Raw genomic sequence first — 17,858 nt, forward strand, 5'->3', positions numbered from 1 at the left:
CCAGAAAGTAGCCACAGATTAATTTAACCATTTCGCAGGTAATTATGAAGCACTAATCCATGTACAATATCGCTTCAAGAGCTGAAAAGGCTATCAGCCTCATATCCTCAATATGCTTACTACCCAGTAGGGAAGCTTAAGAAATATACACAAATCACTATGACTCTATAAGACTGTGAGAGGATTCATTGACTCCTTACTTTATAAAGACATTATTCTTCTAAAGTCAAGTTTGCCAGTTAAAAGACTAAAGAGTTTTTAAGAGTGGTTAACGGGGCAGGTTTAATAATTAGTTCTGTGAGAATCCTATCATTTAGAAACCAAGGATGGGGACTATATGTAGAAAATGGGTAAAAAGAGCTCAGACTCTAAAAAAAGCCTTTGGACTCACTTAGCTGGAAATTATCCTTTTTATTCTTGGGCTAAAAGAGTCACTATGAGTTTTAAAGAGTTCTTACACCCACTGGGTGACAATACTCAGTTCAAACACACTAGGAAACTTCATTATTTCTCCTGATTCTTAATCTTGTGCCTTTATACTGACAAAATTATATTTTGGTCATATCCCCTCTCCCCCAAAAATCGAAGTAAGATAACATTACCAAAAATTTCCAGCTCCTTGCGCAAATAGGACAGAGCTCTTTCCTACAGCAATATATCATTAACTTGCCAACATCTGGGCTGGGAGGTGTGTGATGTTTTGAATCAAACTTCAAAAGTCAAGGGTAAACAAGGACCTAGAATTGCTATTGCATCTAAAATTATTTTATAGCCTTCAAAGGACATGGAAAAAATGATTGCAATTCGCAAAATTATATGCTGCCTTTGGGGAAAGCATACATCTGAGTCCTTGGGAGTACATAGGTAATGTAAACAGGACCGGGCCATTTTCCATTTCATAGTCAGTGCCAGACAGGAGGCATGGAGGGTGGGGTACCTCTCCAAGACCTTAAAGTCCCCACCTGTTGTCCAAAATTAGCATGTGGGTATTCATCATTTTCTCCCACAAACAGACCCCTTCTTTCCATTACCTCCTTGTTCCCTAAGCTTGCAGTCTTGACTCACTTTCACTCATGCTATATTTCACATCATTTATTCACTTATTTGACAATTTCCTAATGAGTGTCTATCATATCAGACACTGTGCTGGGTGTTAGGACTATAATCGCCTTTTCCCTTCTAGGACCACAGTCCAGTCTAGGATTCTAATATCCTATCTAATAAGGAGGGAATATGCTAATTGACTGCCACACCCTTAAAGATGGCAGCACCCAGTCCCCTCAGCCCCGCTGGAGCAGCAGGTGCGCAACACGGCCAGGCTCACCCCCAGGCGGGTCCGGCCATCCCACACGCCTGACCCCCAGTCTCCTCAGCCCCCCAGCTTCCCAGGGCCGTTCAAGATTCAGATAACCAGGGCCAGCCAAGGCTTGCACTGCTGGCAGTGGCAGCAGCAGAGGTGTGAAGGAGGCACTGCCAGGCCACCTCCTGCCCCTAAGGGTTCCCTGGCTGTGAGAGGGGGCAGGCCAGGCTTAGGGACCCCACCCTCCAGTGCATGAATTTTCTAATTATATATATAAAAGCCTAAGCAACCAAATGACCAAACGACTGAACAACTGGTCAACCAGTCACTATGATGCACCCTGACCACCAGGAGGTAGATGCTCAATGCAAGAGCTGGTGGTCAGTGCGCTCCCACAGCGTGAGTGCTGCTCAGCTGGCTGACCCATCCTGGCAGCCCACCAGCCCGGCAGCAGCCACTCACTCCCTCAGTAGTCCTGCAAGACCAATCTCTGGAGAATGGACTAGGTGCCGCTGCCCTCCTGGAAGTCAGCCTCAGACACTGTGGTCACTTCCCTTCCCTAGATGTCTACATGGAAGAAATGATATAAAAGTGGCTGCCAGGTGGCTCCAGACAATCCAATCTTAATGTAGTCTAATTTACCTATGAAGATTTACTTTTAATAGCTTTATAGTTTTAGCTCTTATCTGTATACCTGTGATGGTTGAGTTAATTTTTGTATAAGTTGTGAAGTAGGTGTCCAACTTTATTCATTTGCATCCAGATGTCCCTGTACCATTTGTTGGAATGACTCTTCTTTCCCCATCAAGTGCCTTAGCACTTTATCAAATGTCAATTGACTATAAATTTAAGGGTATATTTCTGGTCTCTTCATACTATATCATTCATCTATCTGTCTACCCTTATACCAATACCACACTACCTAGATTACTATATTTTGTAGTAAGCTTTGAAATTGGGATGTGTGAGTTCTCTAGCTTTGCTCTTCTTTCTCTTAATTGTTTTGACTATATTGGGTATCTTGCATTTCCACATATTATTTAGGATTAGCTTATCAACTTGTCCCCCTGCCCTCAAAAAGAGTGAACTGCAATTTTGACATGGATTGCATTGAGTCTCTAGACCAATTGGGGAAGTATTTTTGTCTTGACAATATCAGGTATTCTAATCCATGATTATGGGGTGCCTTTCTATGTATTAGTTCTTCTTTCATTTCTATAACATGTTTTCCAATTATCAGTGTATACATTTTATACTTTTTAAATTCTATACCTATTTTACTCTTTTATGCTATTATAAATGAAATTGTTTTCTTAATCTCATTTTGGAATATTTATTGCTAGCACATATAAATACAATTGATTTTTTGCATATTGATCTTATATCCTGCAACCTTATTAAACTTGCTTAGTATTTCTAATAGTCTTTTCTTTTCTTTTTTTGCAGAGGATTCCTTAGGACTGTCTATATACAATACCATATTGTTTATAAATACAAATAGGTTTTACCTTTTTTCCATTAATTTGGATACCCTTTGTTTCTATTTCTTGCCTAATTGCCCTCTAATAAATGATAAATAGAAAAAAATGAGAAAAATAAATGTCATGAGGATATAGTGGGATGTAATGTATAGCATAGAGAATATAGTCAATAATATTGTAATAGCTGTGTGTGGTAATAGATAGTACTAGGCTTATTGTGGTGATCATTTCATAATGTTTCTAAGTATCAAATTACTATGATGTATACCTGAAACAAATAGGATATTATTGCCAGTTATACTTCAATTACTTTTAAAGTGATAAGAATGAACATCTCTGTTCTGTTCCTAATCTTAAGGGGAAGGATTTTTGCATCTATATTGATACACAGTATTCTTTTCTTATGGTATCTTTGCTTTGTTTGGTCTGAAATGCCTGTTCTTAGAATGAGTTAGAAATTGGGACTCAAAAGAACTGTTGGCCCAGAAAGGAACTCACTACAGACTGATTCATTTGCCTCTCAGCATAACTATTATGGCTTGTCTCAGTTTAGGTTTTTATAAGGGAATTACTTGTATCACATGATTTAATGCATCTAGGGGAAATAATGAACAACATAAATTGATGAACAGAAGCAGACCCAGAGACAGAGAAGCACCGATCAGACTGTAAAACCTCAGAGGGAAGGTAGGGGAGGGTGGGGACAAGGAGGAGAGATCAACCAAAGGACTTGTGTGCATGTATATAAGCCTAACCATGGACAAGGTAGGGAGAAGCGGGCGGGGAGAGAGACAATACGTGGGGAGAGATTTGGGATGGGAATGGGGGGATGAGGACAATTATGTGATACTATAATCAATAAAGAAATTTTTTAAAGTACTCTTTTTTATTTTTATTTTCAGTGTTTCTGAAGAATTGGTATTAATTACTCTTTAAATGTTTGGTAAAATTCATCAGTAAAGCCATTTACCTCTGAGTTCTTCCTAATGGGAAGGTTTTTTCTTTTTGTTTTGGTTTTATTTTCTACTTATTCAATCACTTTACTATTGGTTATTTTTATTTCTTTTTTTAATATATTTTTATTGATTTTTCACAGAGAGGAAGAGAGAGGGATAGAGAGTCAGAAACATCGATGAGAGAGAATCATCGATCAGCTGCCTCTTGCACACCCTTCACTGGGGATGTGCCCACAACCAAGGTGCATGCCCTTAACCAGAATCAAATCTAAGACCCTTCAGTCCGCAGACCGACATTCTATCCACTGAGCCAAACCGGTTTCAGCAGGTTATTTATATTTCTATTCCTTCTTAGCTTGTATCTTTCAGGGAATTTGTCAATTTTCTCTAAATGATCTAATTTGTTGTTATTCAGTTGTTCACAGTATTCCCCTTAATCCTCTTCATTCTATAAGGTCTTATTCCTAGTTTTAATAATTTTAGTCATCTCTTTTTTTCCCCTTAGCCCAACTATTTAAAAGTTTATCAACTTAGTGGATCTTTTTTTTCTTCCTTTCACTTGTTTTTGGTTTAGTCAGGTTATTGACTTGAAATGTTCTTTTTTAACAATATAGGCATTTGCAGGTATACATTTTCCCTGGGCACTATATTAGCTGCAATTGGTAAATTTTGCTGTGTTGTTTTTATTTTCATTTATCTCAAAGTATTTTCTAATTTCTCTTGAAATTTCTTTTTGAGCCCATTGATTATTTGGGAGTCTGTTGTTTAGTTTCCACATATTGGTGAATTTTTCAAGTTCCTTTCTGTCCTTGAGTCCTGATTTAATTCCATGAGTTGTTGTTTTATTGTTTTTGGTTTTTTGTATGTTTTTTTAAGTACCTTGAAGTATCCGATCAAAATTACACTTGTTGCAATTTCATTCTAAATGTAAAAACAAACAACTAAAGCCTATACCAAAATAAGCTTAAATAAAGCAATTTAAGGAACAAACTCTGGAAGGAGAAAAAAATGTAATAAGCATCCTAGTGACTTTTTTTCCCCAGTAACTCTAACTCTTATTACTTATTTTAAAATTTAAAAGTAGATGTCTCATTGCCCTAGCCAGTTTGGCTCAGTGGGTATAACATTGGCCTGTGGACTGAAGGGTCCTGGGTTTGATTCTGGTCAAGGGCACATGCTCAAGTTGTGGGCTCAATCCCCTGTAGGGGGCATGCACGAGGGAGCTGATCAAATAATTCACTCTCATCATTGATATTTCTCTCTCTCTCTCTCTCTCCTCCCTTCCTCTCTAAAATCAATAAAAATATATATTAAAAGAATAGATGTCTCATTGGCGAATATGTTGTCCCATTCAGTAGGTTGTCTTTCCATTTTGCTGATGGTTTCCTTTGCTGTGCAAAAACTTTTTAGTTTTATATAGTCCCAATTGTTTTTTTTCTTTTGTTTCCCTTGCCCAAGGACATATATCAGGAAAGATATTGCTATGAGAAATGTCTGAGATTTTACTACCTATGTTTTCTTCTAAGATTGTTATGGTTTCTAGTCTCACATGGATGGACCTGGAGAACATTATGCTAAGTGAAAAAAAGCCAGTCAGAGAAAGATGAGAACCATATGATTTCACTCATGTGTGGAATTTAATGAACAAACAGAACTACTAAGTAACATAGAGACAGACTCAGAGAGCAGGCTGACAGTTCTAATAGAGGTGGGTGGAGGGATTAAGCAAAAGAGAGATAGTAACTCATGGACATGGACAACAATATGGTGATTGTGGGTGGGAGATGGAAGAAGGCATAGAAGGGATAAATGGTAATGGAAAAAATGAAATAAATAAAAATTAATTAAATATATTTTAAATATATATTGAATACATAATACCTTAAAGATTTTCACAGGGAACACTAGATTTAGAGAACTCACAAATACTAGTGAGAACAAAGACATCATAGGTTTTTTAGATAGATAGATGAGGTGGGAGAGAAGTAAAAAATATGAGTGGTTTCTCCAATCTAGTTTTAAGTGATTTCAAATAACAAGACTTCTACCACTGCCCTTGGCAGATTTATGGAACTTGAATAAGAAATATTTTCCTGACATTCAGGCTGAGTTTTCCTTTTCTCAATTTCATCATGTCATGCATAGCTGTGCCTCCGTACACCACCCCTAACAACCCTCCTCCTTATTTAGTTTGAGTTTTAGCTCCTCAAGGACCTGTGGAAGGCTATTATACCCCCTTTTTACACTCTTTGTCCAAGTCAAACATATTTAGGCCTCTTAATCTGTCTTCTTAAGCCAGCTATTATACTTTTGAATTTCTGTTCTTTGAATTTAGTCCAGTAAATTTACTCTAATTCCTGAGGACCCTGAACTGTGTGTGCGTCATGAGGACTCACTCTTGATGTCACATAAGCAACTGTCTACCTCTGTACCCCTGGCATTTTATTTGACCTATGGAGCCCAAAATAGTACTTAAAAATAAAGATGTTTGCTTTCCATTACCAACCACAGGTGGTTTTCAGTCTCACTGCTTTCCAAGTACTGAACCACCATCCTGCTGGATGTCTGTCAATTGGATTATTCTTCCCTCTTTTGGGCAGCAGAAATAAGAAAGTTCTTTCCCTGGCTCTCTCAATAGTCCCAGCAGTTCATCTAGTCTGGCTCAAATATTCCCAGCTCAAGCCTGCCAAGTTTACAAGTGCACAAGTTCTCCCAGAGTCCTGCTAGTGTACTCTGGCTATTTCTGAATCCCTGGGACAAATCTGTACCTTCATATGCCTCCCAATGGCTCGGCAGATTCACAAGCACAAAATCTGATTGTTTTGTATGCTTTTAAAAAATTCAGCTAAAAGTGTAAGATAGTCTCTATCTAATTTTTAGAATGCTGCTCTCTAAATGATTCAATAGTACTTGGATTCCAATTGTATGTAAGCATTAGTGCAAGGAAGTACTGGTACACAGTAAGTGCTAGTATTAACACAGGATATAAAATCCATACATTCACCCTCTCAAGACTATTGATGACTAAGCATATTACACTGGTTCCTATCCACTGAGTTTTTATGAGCAAAATATACTGACATCTTCATTTGAATTCCACTAATTGAGAATATAATGTTGCTTAGCTAACATTTATCTTTCCCCTATGGATGAAGATTTCCTAAGCAAATAAATACTGTTTGGGCAGGGATGGTACATTGGGCACCTCTAAGAAATAATGGTGCCTGAGAATTGCAACACACAAATTATTTGTTCTTACATGTTCATTAAAGTAGGCTCATAGCATCTCTGCTTGAAAGGATGTGTTAAAATTTAATTTGAGTTACATATGAAATAGAGAAGACTATCTCTTTTCATGTGGAATTCAGATGGTTCTTCATTTCCTATAGCATTGGAAAAATTATATGTGTGTCATTTCTTTAAGTTCCAACCACAGATGCAAAGCTAGGATCCCAGAATGGAACCCAGCTCTTACTGTACTAGTCTTGCTATACTAGATTACCTTCACTTAGCATTTTGCCTTCAGTGGTTATTCCTTTGCTCACAAATAACTCTAGAAGTGTTATCACCATGGTACTCCTTTCAGGTAAAGTATTTGTTAGATTATAAGCCCCTAAGAGCAGAGTTTGGGTCTGGGCTTCATAGCACAATGCATTTCATATAATCTAGCCTCAAGTGATGAAAATTAATGGACAGGCAAGATTTGAATGCCTTAAACCAAAGGAAAAAATAATAGAAATTTCAGGCATTCTGGATGACCTTTTGAAATGAGTGGGACTTTTAAATTTATTTTTAATTATACCACAAAGACTTACTTTGCTCTCCCACAGGCACGGTATCACAGAGCAATGTTTAAAAGACTAGGGAACAAGACATTGGCTCAGATAACTGGACCTAAAGAATAAAGAATTCCTGGCCAAAAAATAAAGTAGAGCCCAGCTGGTTTGGCTCAGTGGTTGAATGTCAACCTATGAACCAGGAGGTCACAGTTTGATTTCCCTAAGGCACATGCCCTTGTTGAGGGCTCCATCCCAAGTAGGGGACATGCAGAGGCAGCAGTGAGTCTCTCTCATCATTGATGTTTCTATCTCTCTCTTCATCTCCTTTCCTCTTTCTGAAATATATATATATATATTTTTTTTTTTAAGTAGAATCAGCAGCAAGATTACTCAACAAAATGAGTGCAGAACAGTGATATGTTCAAGTCAAGTAAATGGCAAGCCCAGATATACAGCTAATATCTGGATACCATACAGAATACTTTGTTCAATCCTTTATTTTCCAGATCCAGATATTGAGACCAAGAAAGGTTAAAAAATTGGTCCAGTAACACAAAAGTAATACTAAAGCCAAAAATAAAACACACTTTTCCTGTCCCCCAACCCCGTGCTCTTCCAGCTATGTCCCAGGTTCATTATTTATGTCGCCAATTGAGTGGATGATCTTCCATACAAACCCAAAAACTTGTCACTGACTCAGATTTTTTTAAGTTTAAATAGGAAAAACATTTGTTCACATCCAACTCAAAGGAAGCCTAAATCTTATGCTTTACATAACATTACTTCGTTCTTCTTTATGCCAGGTGTCATAGTTAATTACTCTTCATGATATCCTCTAATATTTTTGCTTTAAAATGGTCAATATGTTACCACAGGGCAAATAAAAATATGTAAAATAGCTATACTTAACTTCCCTGACTAGGATGGTAAGTAGGATAACAGGCTGTCTATGAAGAAAGACCACTCAATGAGCCAATTCCACTGTTTATGTAAGTGGATGAATACACAAAGCTTCCCGGGTACAAAGCTGCTCTGCTGTGTCTTGGGGAGCCCAAAGGACTTGCAGGAGAACAGTTACTATTATTCCTGGCCACCATCTCATCTGGATGCTATGTCTGTGCAGCAGGCAAAACAAAAGGCCAGAGCTCGATTCCAGAAGAGAACTGCAGATCCTAAATATACAATTTCTCATATTTCTAATGAGCAATAGCAGGGTTTTCCTATCTTTTCCTAAGCCCCAAGGTTTCTTACATTTCCTAAACTTTGCCAAGGTGTGGATATTCTTGTTGGTATCAAGTATCAGGAATGTATATTAGAAGCCAACATGGTAGGCCCTAGGAAAAACTGTGAGATGCTTTCCCACACCTCAGAACCTCCTCAACACCTTTCTCTTTTCTCCAGGCTTCGGTTTCTTCCCAAAGAATCCCATGTCCTAGGCATCCTGATAAAGGCTCATGGAAGAAATTGTAAACACAAGACATGGGTATCCTATTCTTTGCCTGCTGTAATTATGGCACACATTGCTAATCATGATTCTCTCACCTAGTGGATATGGCTTTCCAGTTTATCTCGATACAGAATTCCAAACAATCACTCCTAATCAAACATAGTATGCAAGATAAAATATTTTTCCTCCTGGCTTCTGGTATCATCACAATCCAAAAGAATTGGCCTGAAGGAAAAACTCTTGAATCACAAAAGTTTCCAATGACTCAATGGATGGACAATCCTATATAATAAAAGCCTAATATGATTAAGTGTCTGGTCGTTTGGTGACCAGTCGACTTTCAACCAATCAAAGAGTAATATGCTAATGATATGCTAAGGCCACTCAACTGCTTACTATGATATGCACTGACCACAAGGGGGCAGTCGCTCTGACTGGTAAGTTAGCTGCTGGCTGATCAGGACTGAGCTAGATGGGCCGGACACACTCCTGCATTCCCTCCCTGGCCCTGATTGTGCACTGGTGGGATACTCCAGCTTGGCATGTGCCCTCTCAAAATCCGGGAACTCTTAGGGGATGTTGGAAACCCAGTTTCAGCCTGATCCCGCAGGCCACTCCCCTAGGGAGAGCACCAGACACAGAGCAGTGGGGCAGGAAGAACAAGAGAAGCAGGTAGAAGTTGCATGCAGCATTGGACTGCAGGTTTCGCCAATCCCTGCAGGCCATCTCACAGGGCCCTACCCATGCATGAATTCATTCACCAGGCCTCTAGTAATATAGAAAATAAGTTGCATTGGTCAACATTTCTTCCCTCAAATCAGACCATTTTAATAAAGAGGTAGACTATGTTTGCCAAAATAAAATAAGGAAGCCTTTGAGAATATTGTACCATATGTCTAAGATCCTTAACAATCAAATTTAACATTTGGGGGCTCCAAGGCACAACAGCTCACAAGCATCCCTGTAACACAGTGGATCTCGAACTTTAGCAGCCATCAGAATCACCTGGAGAGCTTGATAAAACACACATTGTTGAGCCTCATACTTAGATTTTCTAATTCACTTGGTCTTAGAAGAGAACCAAAAAATTTTCAGAAATAAGTTCGTAAGTGATGATAACACTACTGGTCTAGAGACCACATGTTGAGAACCACTGCTATAATCTGTTGTACTAGAGATTCATCCTCACCCTTATCCCTAACTCTGTTCACCTAAAATCACATTCCTAAAGTTTTAGAGGTCTGAAATGCAACTCCCATTGTTTTCTCTTCATCTCTATTCTTCCTGACCTCACAGCTATATTTTATTTTGATACCCACTCTTCTCTTAACTGCCTTAATGCTGAACTACCCAGAGTTTCCTTTTAGAGTATTGAATAAATCTTCAGTATCTTCTTACATCCATAGAAACCTAAGATTTGGTCCTTAGCTCTTCTGTCTTTCTAAAAATACTTTCTTACCTATTTCTCTAAAATACTACAGTAACTATATTAATTTCAATTAAATCTGAATTTCCCAGCTACATGTCCTCATTTTTTATTTTTTCCATCTTTATATTGCCAGCACACGATACGGTGCCAAATATCCCATTCAACAAGATCTTCAAGACAATGGAATCTACCTTTCCCCAAATGATTTGACAGTTGTACTTCCTATAGGTTTTGCTTGTGGGTTTCATTCATTCAATGCCTCCAGCTGAAAGCTCCTTGTTCAATCCTATGCAATCACTGAAATCTATGTGCTGACCCCTTTATGAATTCCCTGATTACCCCAACTAGATGAGCTCTCTCCTTTCATAAACTCTTCTTATAAGCACCTATCATGTTTAGCCTCCATTACTCTCCTGTATATACACTCTCCCTCCTATTCTGAGGAAAGCCCTCTAACTATAAGGCATATCTTGGTGACCCCACGGTCTCCCATTTTCAAAAAAAAAAAAAAAAATCCCGATTGCAGGTTTCTTATCCAATTATTTTCATCAGTCTGTTCATATTTGTCACAAAGTGTGTTCTAATTTCTGGTTCAGAGCATACATTTTCCAAAATAAATAAACCATGATTTATTCTGGGACATTATCATACTTCTCTTAAGAACCACCCAGAAATATCACAAATATACCCTTGATAATAATCTAATGCTTTCCATATCAGCACTAGCTATCCTGTCACAAAGACTTTTTATTACCTCCAAGAAAAGAGCACCTGCTTCAAATCCATCCAGCTAAATGTGTTAAATATTTAATCTGCACATACAGCCCCAGCTAGACTCTGAATTATTAATAGTTCTAACCTCTCATCATGGCGATTTATCAACAGTCCCACTCTCACCAATATATAGGTCCTAGGATTAGATTTGCTGTTGCAAACATGATATCCTATATCCCCGAAGGTAGCTAGTGGTACCTACAAGTCTGTTTACTGCAGTCTTCTTACCAGGCCCCACTGACACTCTCCGCAATCTATATGACTTTGATTTCTTCCCCAGTTCCAAGTTTGAACTCTAGTTCTTCCTGCTCTGACCCACATTTGAGTAGGTGTCTATAGCTGACTTGGTCCTCACTAGGCACCTCTCAGCAAGGGCCTTGGAAGCTGTCACTATTCCTTCAGGCCTCCAGACAGGCCACCCTTGAAAATGATGCTAGCTCCTAACTGTGAGCATTGCTGCTTCCCAGGGATCTCTACTATTGACCTCTAACTCGCCAAATTAGAGCCTACCCAGCATTTCTGAGGACTCCTTGAATGTAATGATTTGGGAAGCCTCAGGGCCACATCACAGTGCCTAATAATAGTGGTCCACATGACATGATCTTCCAAGACTCCAAGGCCTGCATGGCTTCCATTGACTCACTTCCCACAGCATCTCCTGGCCCTGGGTCCTCTCAGGTCTCCCTCTGCATGGAGCTGAGAAAGGCCTCACTGGGCTACTACTGGCTGCCATATGTTCTTCCCAGGGGTTACATATGATAATTAAGGGCTTTGGGCCTTAATTATCACTAACCCATCTCCTCTAGGTCTAGCCTACCTATCCCAGCATGAGGAATGAAACATACCACACCAGTCACAGAGGGCAAGCTCTTCTTGAGAGCTTCCTCCTGCCCAGGCTCTAATTCTCTGATCGAGGTGTTATAGGGCTCCCTAAGGCTCTATTCTCCTCCAAGTTAGCTTCAGAATAATTGCAAGAATTAGGTTGTGGTATAGAGAGAAATGTTTGTTCTGCCTTCTTGGGGTATCCCCAAACCTGAGAATTCTTGCCCTGAAACTTCATTCACCCTCTGGGAACCTAATATTGAATACCCACCAAAGACCATCAAGAAGCTCCACTGCCTATGGTTGGGACAGATTTCTGAACAGTTGTAGGAGGGCAGTTTTATCTTCATCTCAAATGTCTCATGCTTATACAATGGATTTGTATAATTTTCATATTGCACTGGAGAAAGCTTCAATAGCTCCTCAAAATAAAGGAACTCCTAGTGCAAGTTTAGCACACATAGGAAACAAGGACACACTCAGCCTATAATCACCAATGGGGACATTCAATTTCAACACCTGGCAACTGTTCGTTAATTTAACTGGTTGCCAACATCCTCAAAAGAATAAAACTTCAACACCATGTTGTTAGAATACACTGTTCTTGTATCTGGCAAATTTTTTTCTATACTGTTGCCAATGAAAATAAGACGTCTGTTGATCCAACACTGCTATAAGAAAAGTTTAAGATAAAGAACACTAGTTGTCGGCCTCCTCAAACCTTCTACTTGTACTTAATACTTACTATTACCCAACTATTCTCTGATTTCATTTAATATCATTCTGTAAACACTGACTTGGGGGCTATTTTATAACAGAGGCAGCTTCAGATGCTGTAGTAATCTATAACAATAGAGGATTTGAAAATTTACAAAACGTATTTTCAGATGCCTCTTACTTAATTATATAAACTTAAGTAATTTATAGATCATAAGAAAGCTAGTAGACTTGCTTCTTACCTCCTTCTACCCTGCAACCAGCAACCTATTCTAGATCCCTCTCAATTCAGCTTTCTATCCAAAAAAAAAAAAAAAAAAAAAGAAGAAAAGAAGGGGGTGTGGGTACTGGAAATAAGAAAACTGAGTGGTCCAGAGAGTTCTGACAACCAGTTTCTATAACCAATTTACCTAATTGCTCCATTTTTCTCTATACAGCCCCCAAGGCTTCTGCCCTCATCCCATCACCTCAAAACAAATTAATATATTAAAATTTCCCCAAAATAAAAATGCCTTAAATCATGATTCTCACTAAATTTGGGGGCTATCCTTTAATGTTGACATCAGACTAAATAGAGTAGAATTTCTTTCAATGCTTTGTGGGGTTAGTCATGAGCAATCCCTACAAATAACTTTTTATATTGACCATTTATATTGACTATTCTGGCCATTTCCATGAAAGTCATCCATGAGTTCCTGTCATTTCACATACTTTACACTACAAACACTTAATTTGCAAATGGAGATGAGATGACTCAGATAATTTTTCATTTAAGTAGTAATATATTTGTTAAGTGTTCTCTGTCTAATTTAGGAACTGAAGTTAAATCCACAGGGGGGAAAAAAAGAAAAAAAAAGTTTTGTTTACAAAAAGAGAGAGGAAAAAAATCTTGTTCACATCATTCTTCTACAATGCATCTGACTAATGGATGGGCTATAAATAGAAGATGCAAGAATGACTAATTCTGTTTTGATTCCATCTCTTCGATGACAAAGGAAATCCCTCTGTACAAACATCAAGCTAAATCATAACAGCTGGACTTGAGGATTTTTATCTAGAACATCTACATCAAACAATTAAGAATGCCAACCTTGAAGATGGATAAATAACCCCCAAAGGAATCCAGTTGTATCACTATCCACTCAAGGGATATGTGTCTTAAAAGAAAGATTTAAGTAAACCTTGTTTTAAGAGAATACTCACTTGAAATCATCACTACTAATAAAATGCAAGAGAAATCCACCCCCAATTACTTTATCCTAGAAAAATCCTCTGTCTTTTGAGACTGAGAAGAGTGTATGCATCATTTGTAGTAAGAATGTTTCTCTTAGAAATTTAGTTATCTCTTCAGAAATTTGTCAGCTAAATTAAATCCCTAACCATACAGAAAGAAGTGTGCTGGCACTGCAGCAAGAAGAGAATGAATGAAAGACTGGATTGAATTTTCCATGGAAGCCGACAATTAAAATTGTTTTCTTTGGTATATCCCTTTCTGTCAGTTGTTTTTGAGCTCTCCAAGAGAAGGGGAAAAAAAGTTAAGAAGCCTGATTCAGTCATTTCCAAATCTCACTTCCAGTTTCCATCTTATTAAAGACATGACTTAACTTTAATGTGTGTAGCGTAAACAGAATCATAAAAGGGAAAGAATTAAAACAGTCTGGAAGAGTCAGTGTCCAAGGCAGAAAAATGCCACAGCTGATTTGCTCTTTTTATTGTTGTTGTCCTTTTGTATTGTTTACTGCGAGTAGGAATTTTCTCTGGTCCTCTGCTGCCGATTCCTCACCCTTCATTACAATCATTGGGAATTCCAATTTCACAAAGTTATTACAATACGGCCACAAATAATCCATCTTGTCAAGTCCATCTTCGGGACTGAAGATAAAGTTGGAGCTGAGTTGCTACACATCTGGAGAAGGTTCGTTACTTGTAATCGTGAGCTGCTCTGTTAATGCACCCATGAGAAAGGGGCTGACAGGCTGCATATTTCTGCAAACTGTTCCCAGAAAGAACCAATTTCCTGACTTCCATGTGGTGTCAATAATGGAGGCATGAGATGGAGCAGTGCTTATGAAATATTGAATCTGCTTACAGAACCAGCTGAAAGCAAATTCAGACCACCTGTGAGAGGAAGCCTGTTCGTGGGTACTCATACTTTGGCACACACGTGGCACATGTGAACGATATGCTCTAATCTATGTATTTGGGCTTATTTTGCCACAAAAGTCCCTGACAGTAGTAGTTAGAGAAAGAGAGAAGAGGTAGGGGGGAGAGAGATATGCAATAAAACACATTTCTGCACATTTAGAATTGAAACAGTTCAAATCACTGACATTATTAAATTTACTATCATAAGCAGCCAAAGTTCATCTTATTCATCAGGAAAAAAGTGACTGATGTTTCATGGCATTAGTATTAGATCATTTTGGTTCTTGCCAATAAAAACAAAGCATTAGTGTTTCAATGTTTTAATATCATGATTTAATTCTCTCAATGATATTGGGACCAAGAAGCTCAACCAACGTGAAGACCCATCAAAATTCTTGAGTCAAAACTATGGTTCTAAAATGAGTTCACCATCCTGACCTCCCATTTCACAGCATATATTTTATGCTTGTGACTTTCTAAATATGGGTTCTTCACATTGCAAATGTAAAGTTTTATATCACTAACTTGTGTTTCAAGGGTTTGCCTAAGTAAATAGAAAAACATCTGGGCTCTTTTTACTGGCAAAAGCAAGAGATATTTGACCTAAGATCAGATTCTGAGACTTGAACGTTAACTTGGTCTTTCCACAGAACATCTCTAATTTTCCACAACTCTCTGCTACGAGGGTTCAGCCCAGTACTTTCAGGGGAAGTATAAGACCAAGCACATGTCCCAGTAAGACATATGTCCCAGTTGACTTCCTTTACTCCCAAACTTTATCCACAGGTCTAACTCATTCTAGAACAAATCTTTTAGGTCTCAATTAACCTGAGAGCATCTAGCTCAAGATCTCTCCCTACAGGAGGGTGCAGGATACTGCTTCAGCCATGGGTGTCAAGAGCTTTCAGTCTCTCCCATTAGCAATTTGAGGGTACCATGGGCAATTCTAGTCTGAGGTTTACTAGGCTTCACATAAGCCCCCTTCCCAGGACTCCCTAGAGTCTGGAGCTACAGCAGTCTGCCGAGCGGCATCCTGGGCCTCAGTTCCATGGATGAGTTGGCACTGCCCTCCAGCAGAGCAGGCCCCACCTCCAGGCAGAGAGCAGCCCACCTCGGGGGCAGAGTGCAGAGGACTCATTCAAGAGGACTAACAGTATGGCCTTTCATTCCAACACAGCTCAGGAAGCTGAGTCCCATTATATCCCATGTGACCAGTGAAAGGATGTCCACTGGTGTTATGCAGTATTGTAACCCTTGCATTCTAGTCTAACTCTTCTTGAAATTTTAATTAAAGTTCAAGAATAGCAAACCTACGAGCTTTTGACTAAGTATTTTATTAAAATTAACATTTTTCTTTTTTCTTTTCTAACTTTAAAATTAAATTTCTATGATAGATATCAATAATTGTGCTTCTTCAAAACATCCTGGCAAAAAAATAGTTATTGCCTAAGGTTAAGAACTTGTAAGGAGGAGGATTGTTTTAATAGTCATCCTCCTCACAAGATCAATGTTTCTTAGAATTTTGAACTTTTAGAACTGAAGAATATGTATTATATGTTCACACAAAGACTTACACATCAATGTTCATAGTCACATTATTCATAATAGCCACCAAGTGGGGACAATCCAAATGTTCTCCAACTGGTGGATGAGAGACAAAATGTGGTATGCCCATATAATAGACTATTATTCAACAATGAAAAGAATAAAAGTACTGATCTATGCTACAACATGGATGAACCTCAAAAACATAATACTCAGTGAAAAAGACTAGACACAAAAGACTGCATATTTTATTACTATATTTATATAAAATATTTAGAAAAAAACAAATCTGTAGAAACAGAAAGTAGATTCATAGTTGCCTTGGGTTAGTGGGACCAGGATATGATTACATATGGACACATCTTTTTAAAGAGATGAAAATGTTCCAAATTTGGGTTGTGGTGATGCCTGCTCAATTCTGTAAGTTTATTTTTAAAACCACTAAATTGTGACTTTAAAGATTATACAAAACAATAATGCTAGGAGGTATTGAGCATTTACTAAGAACTGTAAAGAAGTATTTATATATACATTCTCTTTTTTAATCTTCACAACAACCCTATTGGATTGGTACTATTATTGCCATTTTATAGATGAGAAAACAGGCTTAGGATCATAAATCATACTCTCAGTCACGCAGCTAATAAATGATGAAATGAAGACACTAGTTCAGACTATCTATCTCAAGAGTTTAACCACTATTCCAGAGCTTCCTGAAAGGTGTTCTTCGGCATAGTGAATTTGTTGGAAATATAGTAAAAAAAAAGGGATTCTTCTCACCCTCTGATAGAATCAGGCAAGACTGAGAGCAGGCAAAAACCTCAGACCAATTTATTCAAGACACAAGTAGCATCAGTAGCTTATTCTAAGTACCATGTAAATGTGTTTATTTTGTACACATGCCATAACACAAAGCCCCATCCCTGTCTGTACTCCTATTCTTTTATATTGTAGCTGTTCACCCGCTCTATAAAGAGATGATTGGCCAAGATCCCACTTGGTATTTGTGGTAGACCTATACCTGGCCTCCAGGTGAGTACTCTTTCCCCATGCACAGTGCCTTCTGTGTCATGAGAGAATATTTAGAGGACTTGACAGCAATTGCTCTTAAAGGCAAAGTAGTTTCAGATTAAAACAACAACACTTACTTGCTAAGAACATGTAAATACAGAATAGAAGAACCCTGGGCTTCATCCTTAGCTGCTCTCTCCCACACACCTAACTAAGAATCAAATTCCAGATCTTCTTTCTATTTTCTAACTTCCTATTGATTTCATCCATTTCTCTCCATCTGCACTGCTGTTACCCATTATCTCTTACCCGAACTGCCCCAATGGTGAGACAATGGTCTCCATGTTCCCAGTGTTGCCCTAACCATTGATTCTCTACACTGTACCCTAAGTGGCTTTCCTAAAGTATGAATCATGTCACGTTATCCCCCCACCTTAAAACATTTCAGAGGC

This window comes from Pipistrellus kuhlii, unplaced genomic scaffold (genome assembly GCF_014108245.1).
Source record: "Pipistrellus kuhlii isolate mPipKuh1 unplaced genomic scaffold, mPipKuh1.p scaffold_m20_p_1, whole genome shotgun sequence".
Taxonomy (NCBI): domain Eukaryota; kingdom Metazoa; phylum Chordata; class Mammalia; order Chiroptera; family Vespertilionidae; genus Pipistrellus; species Pipistrellus kuhlii.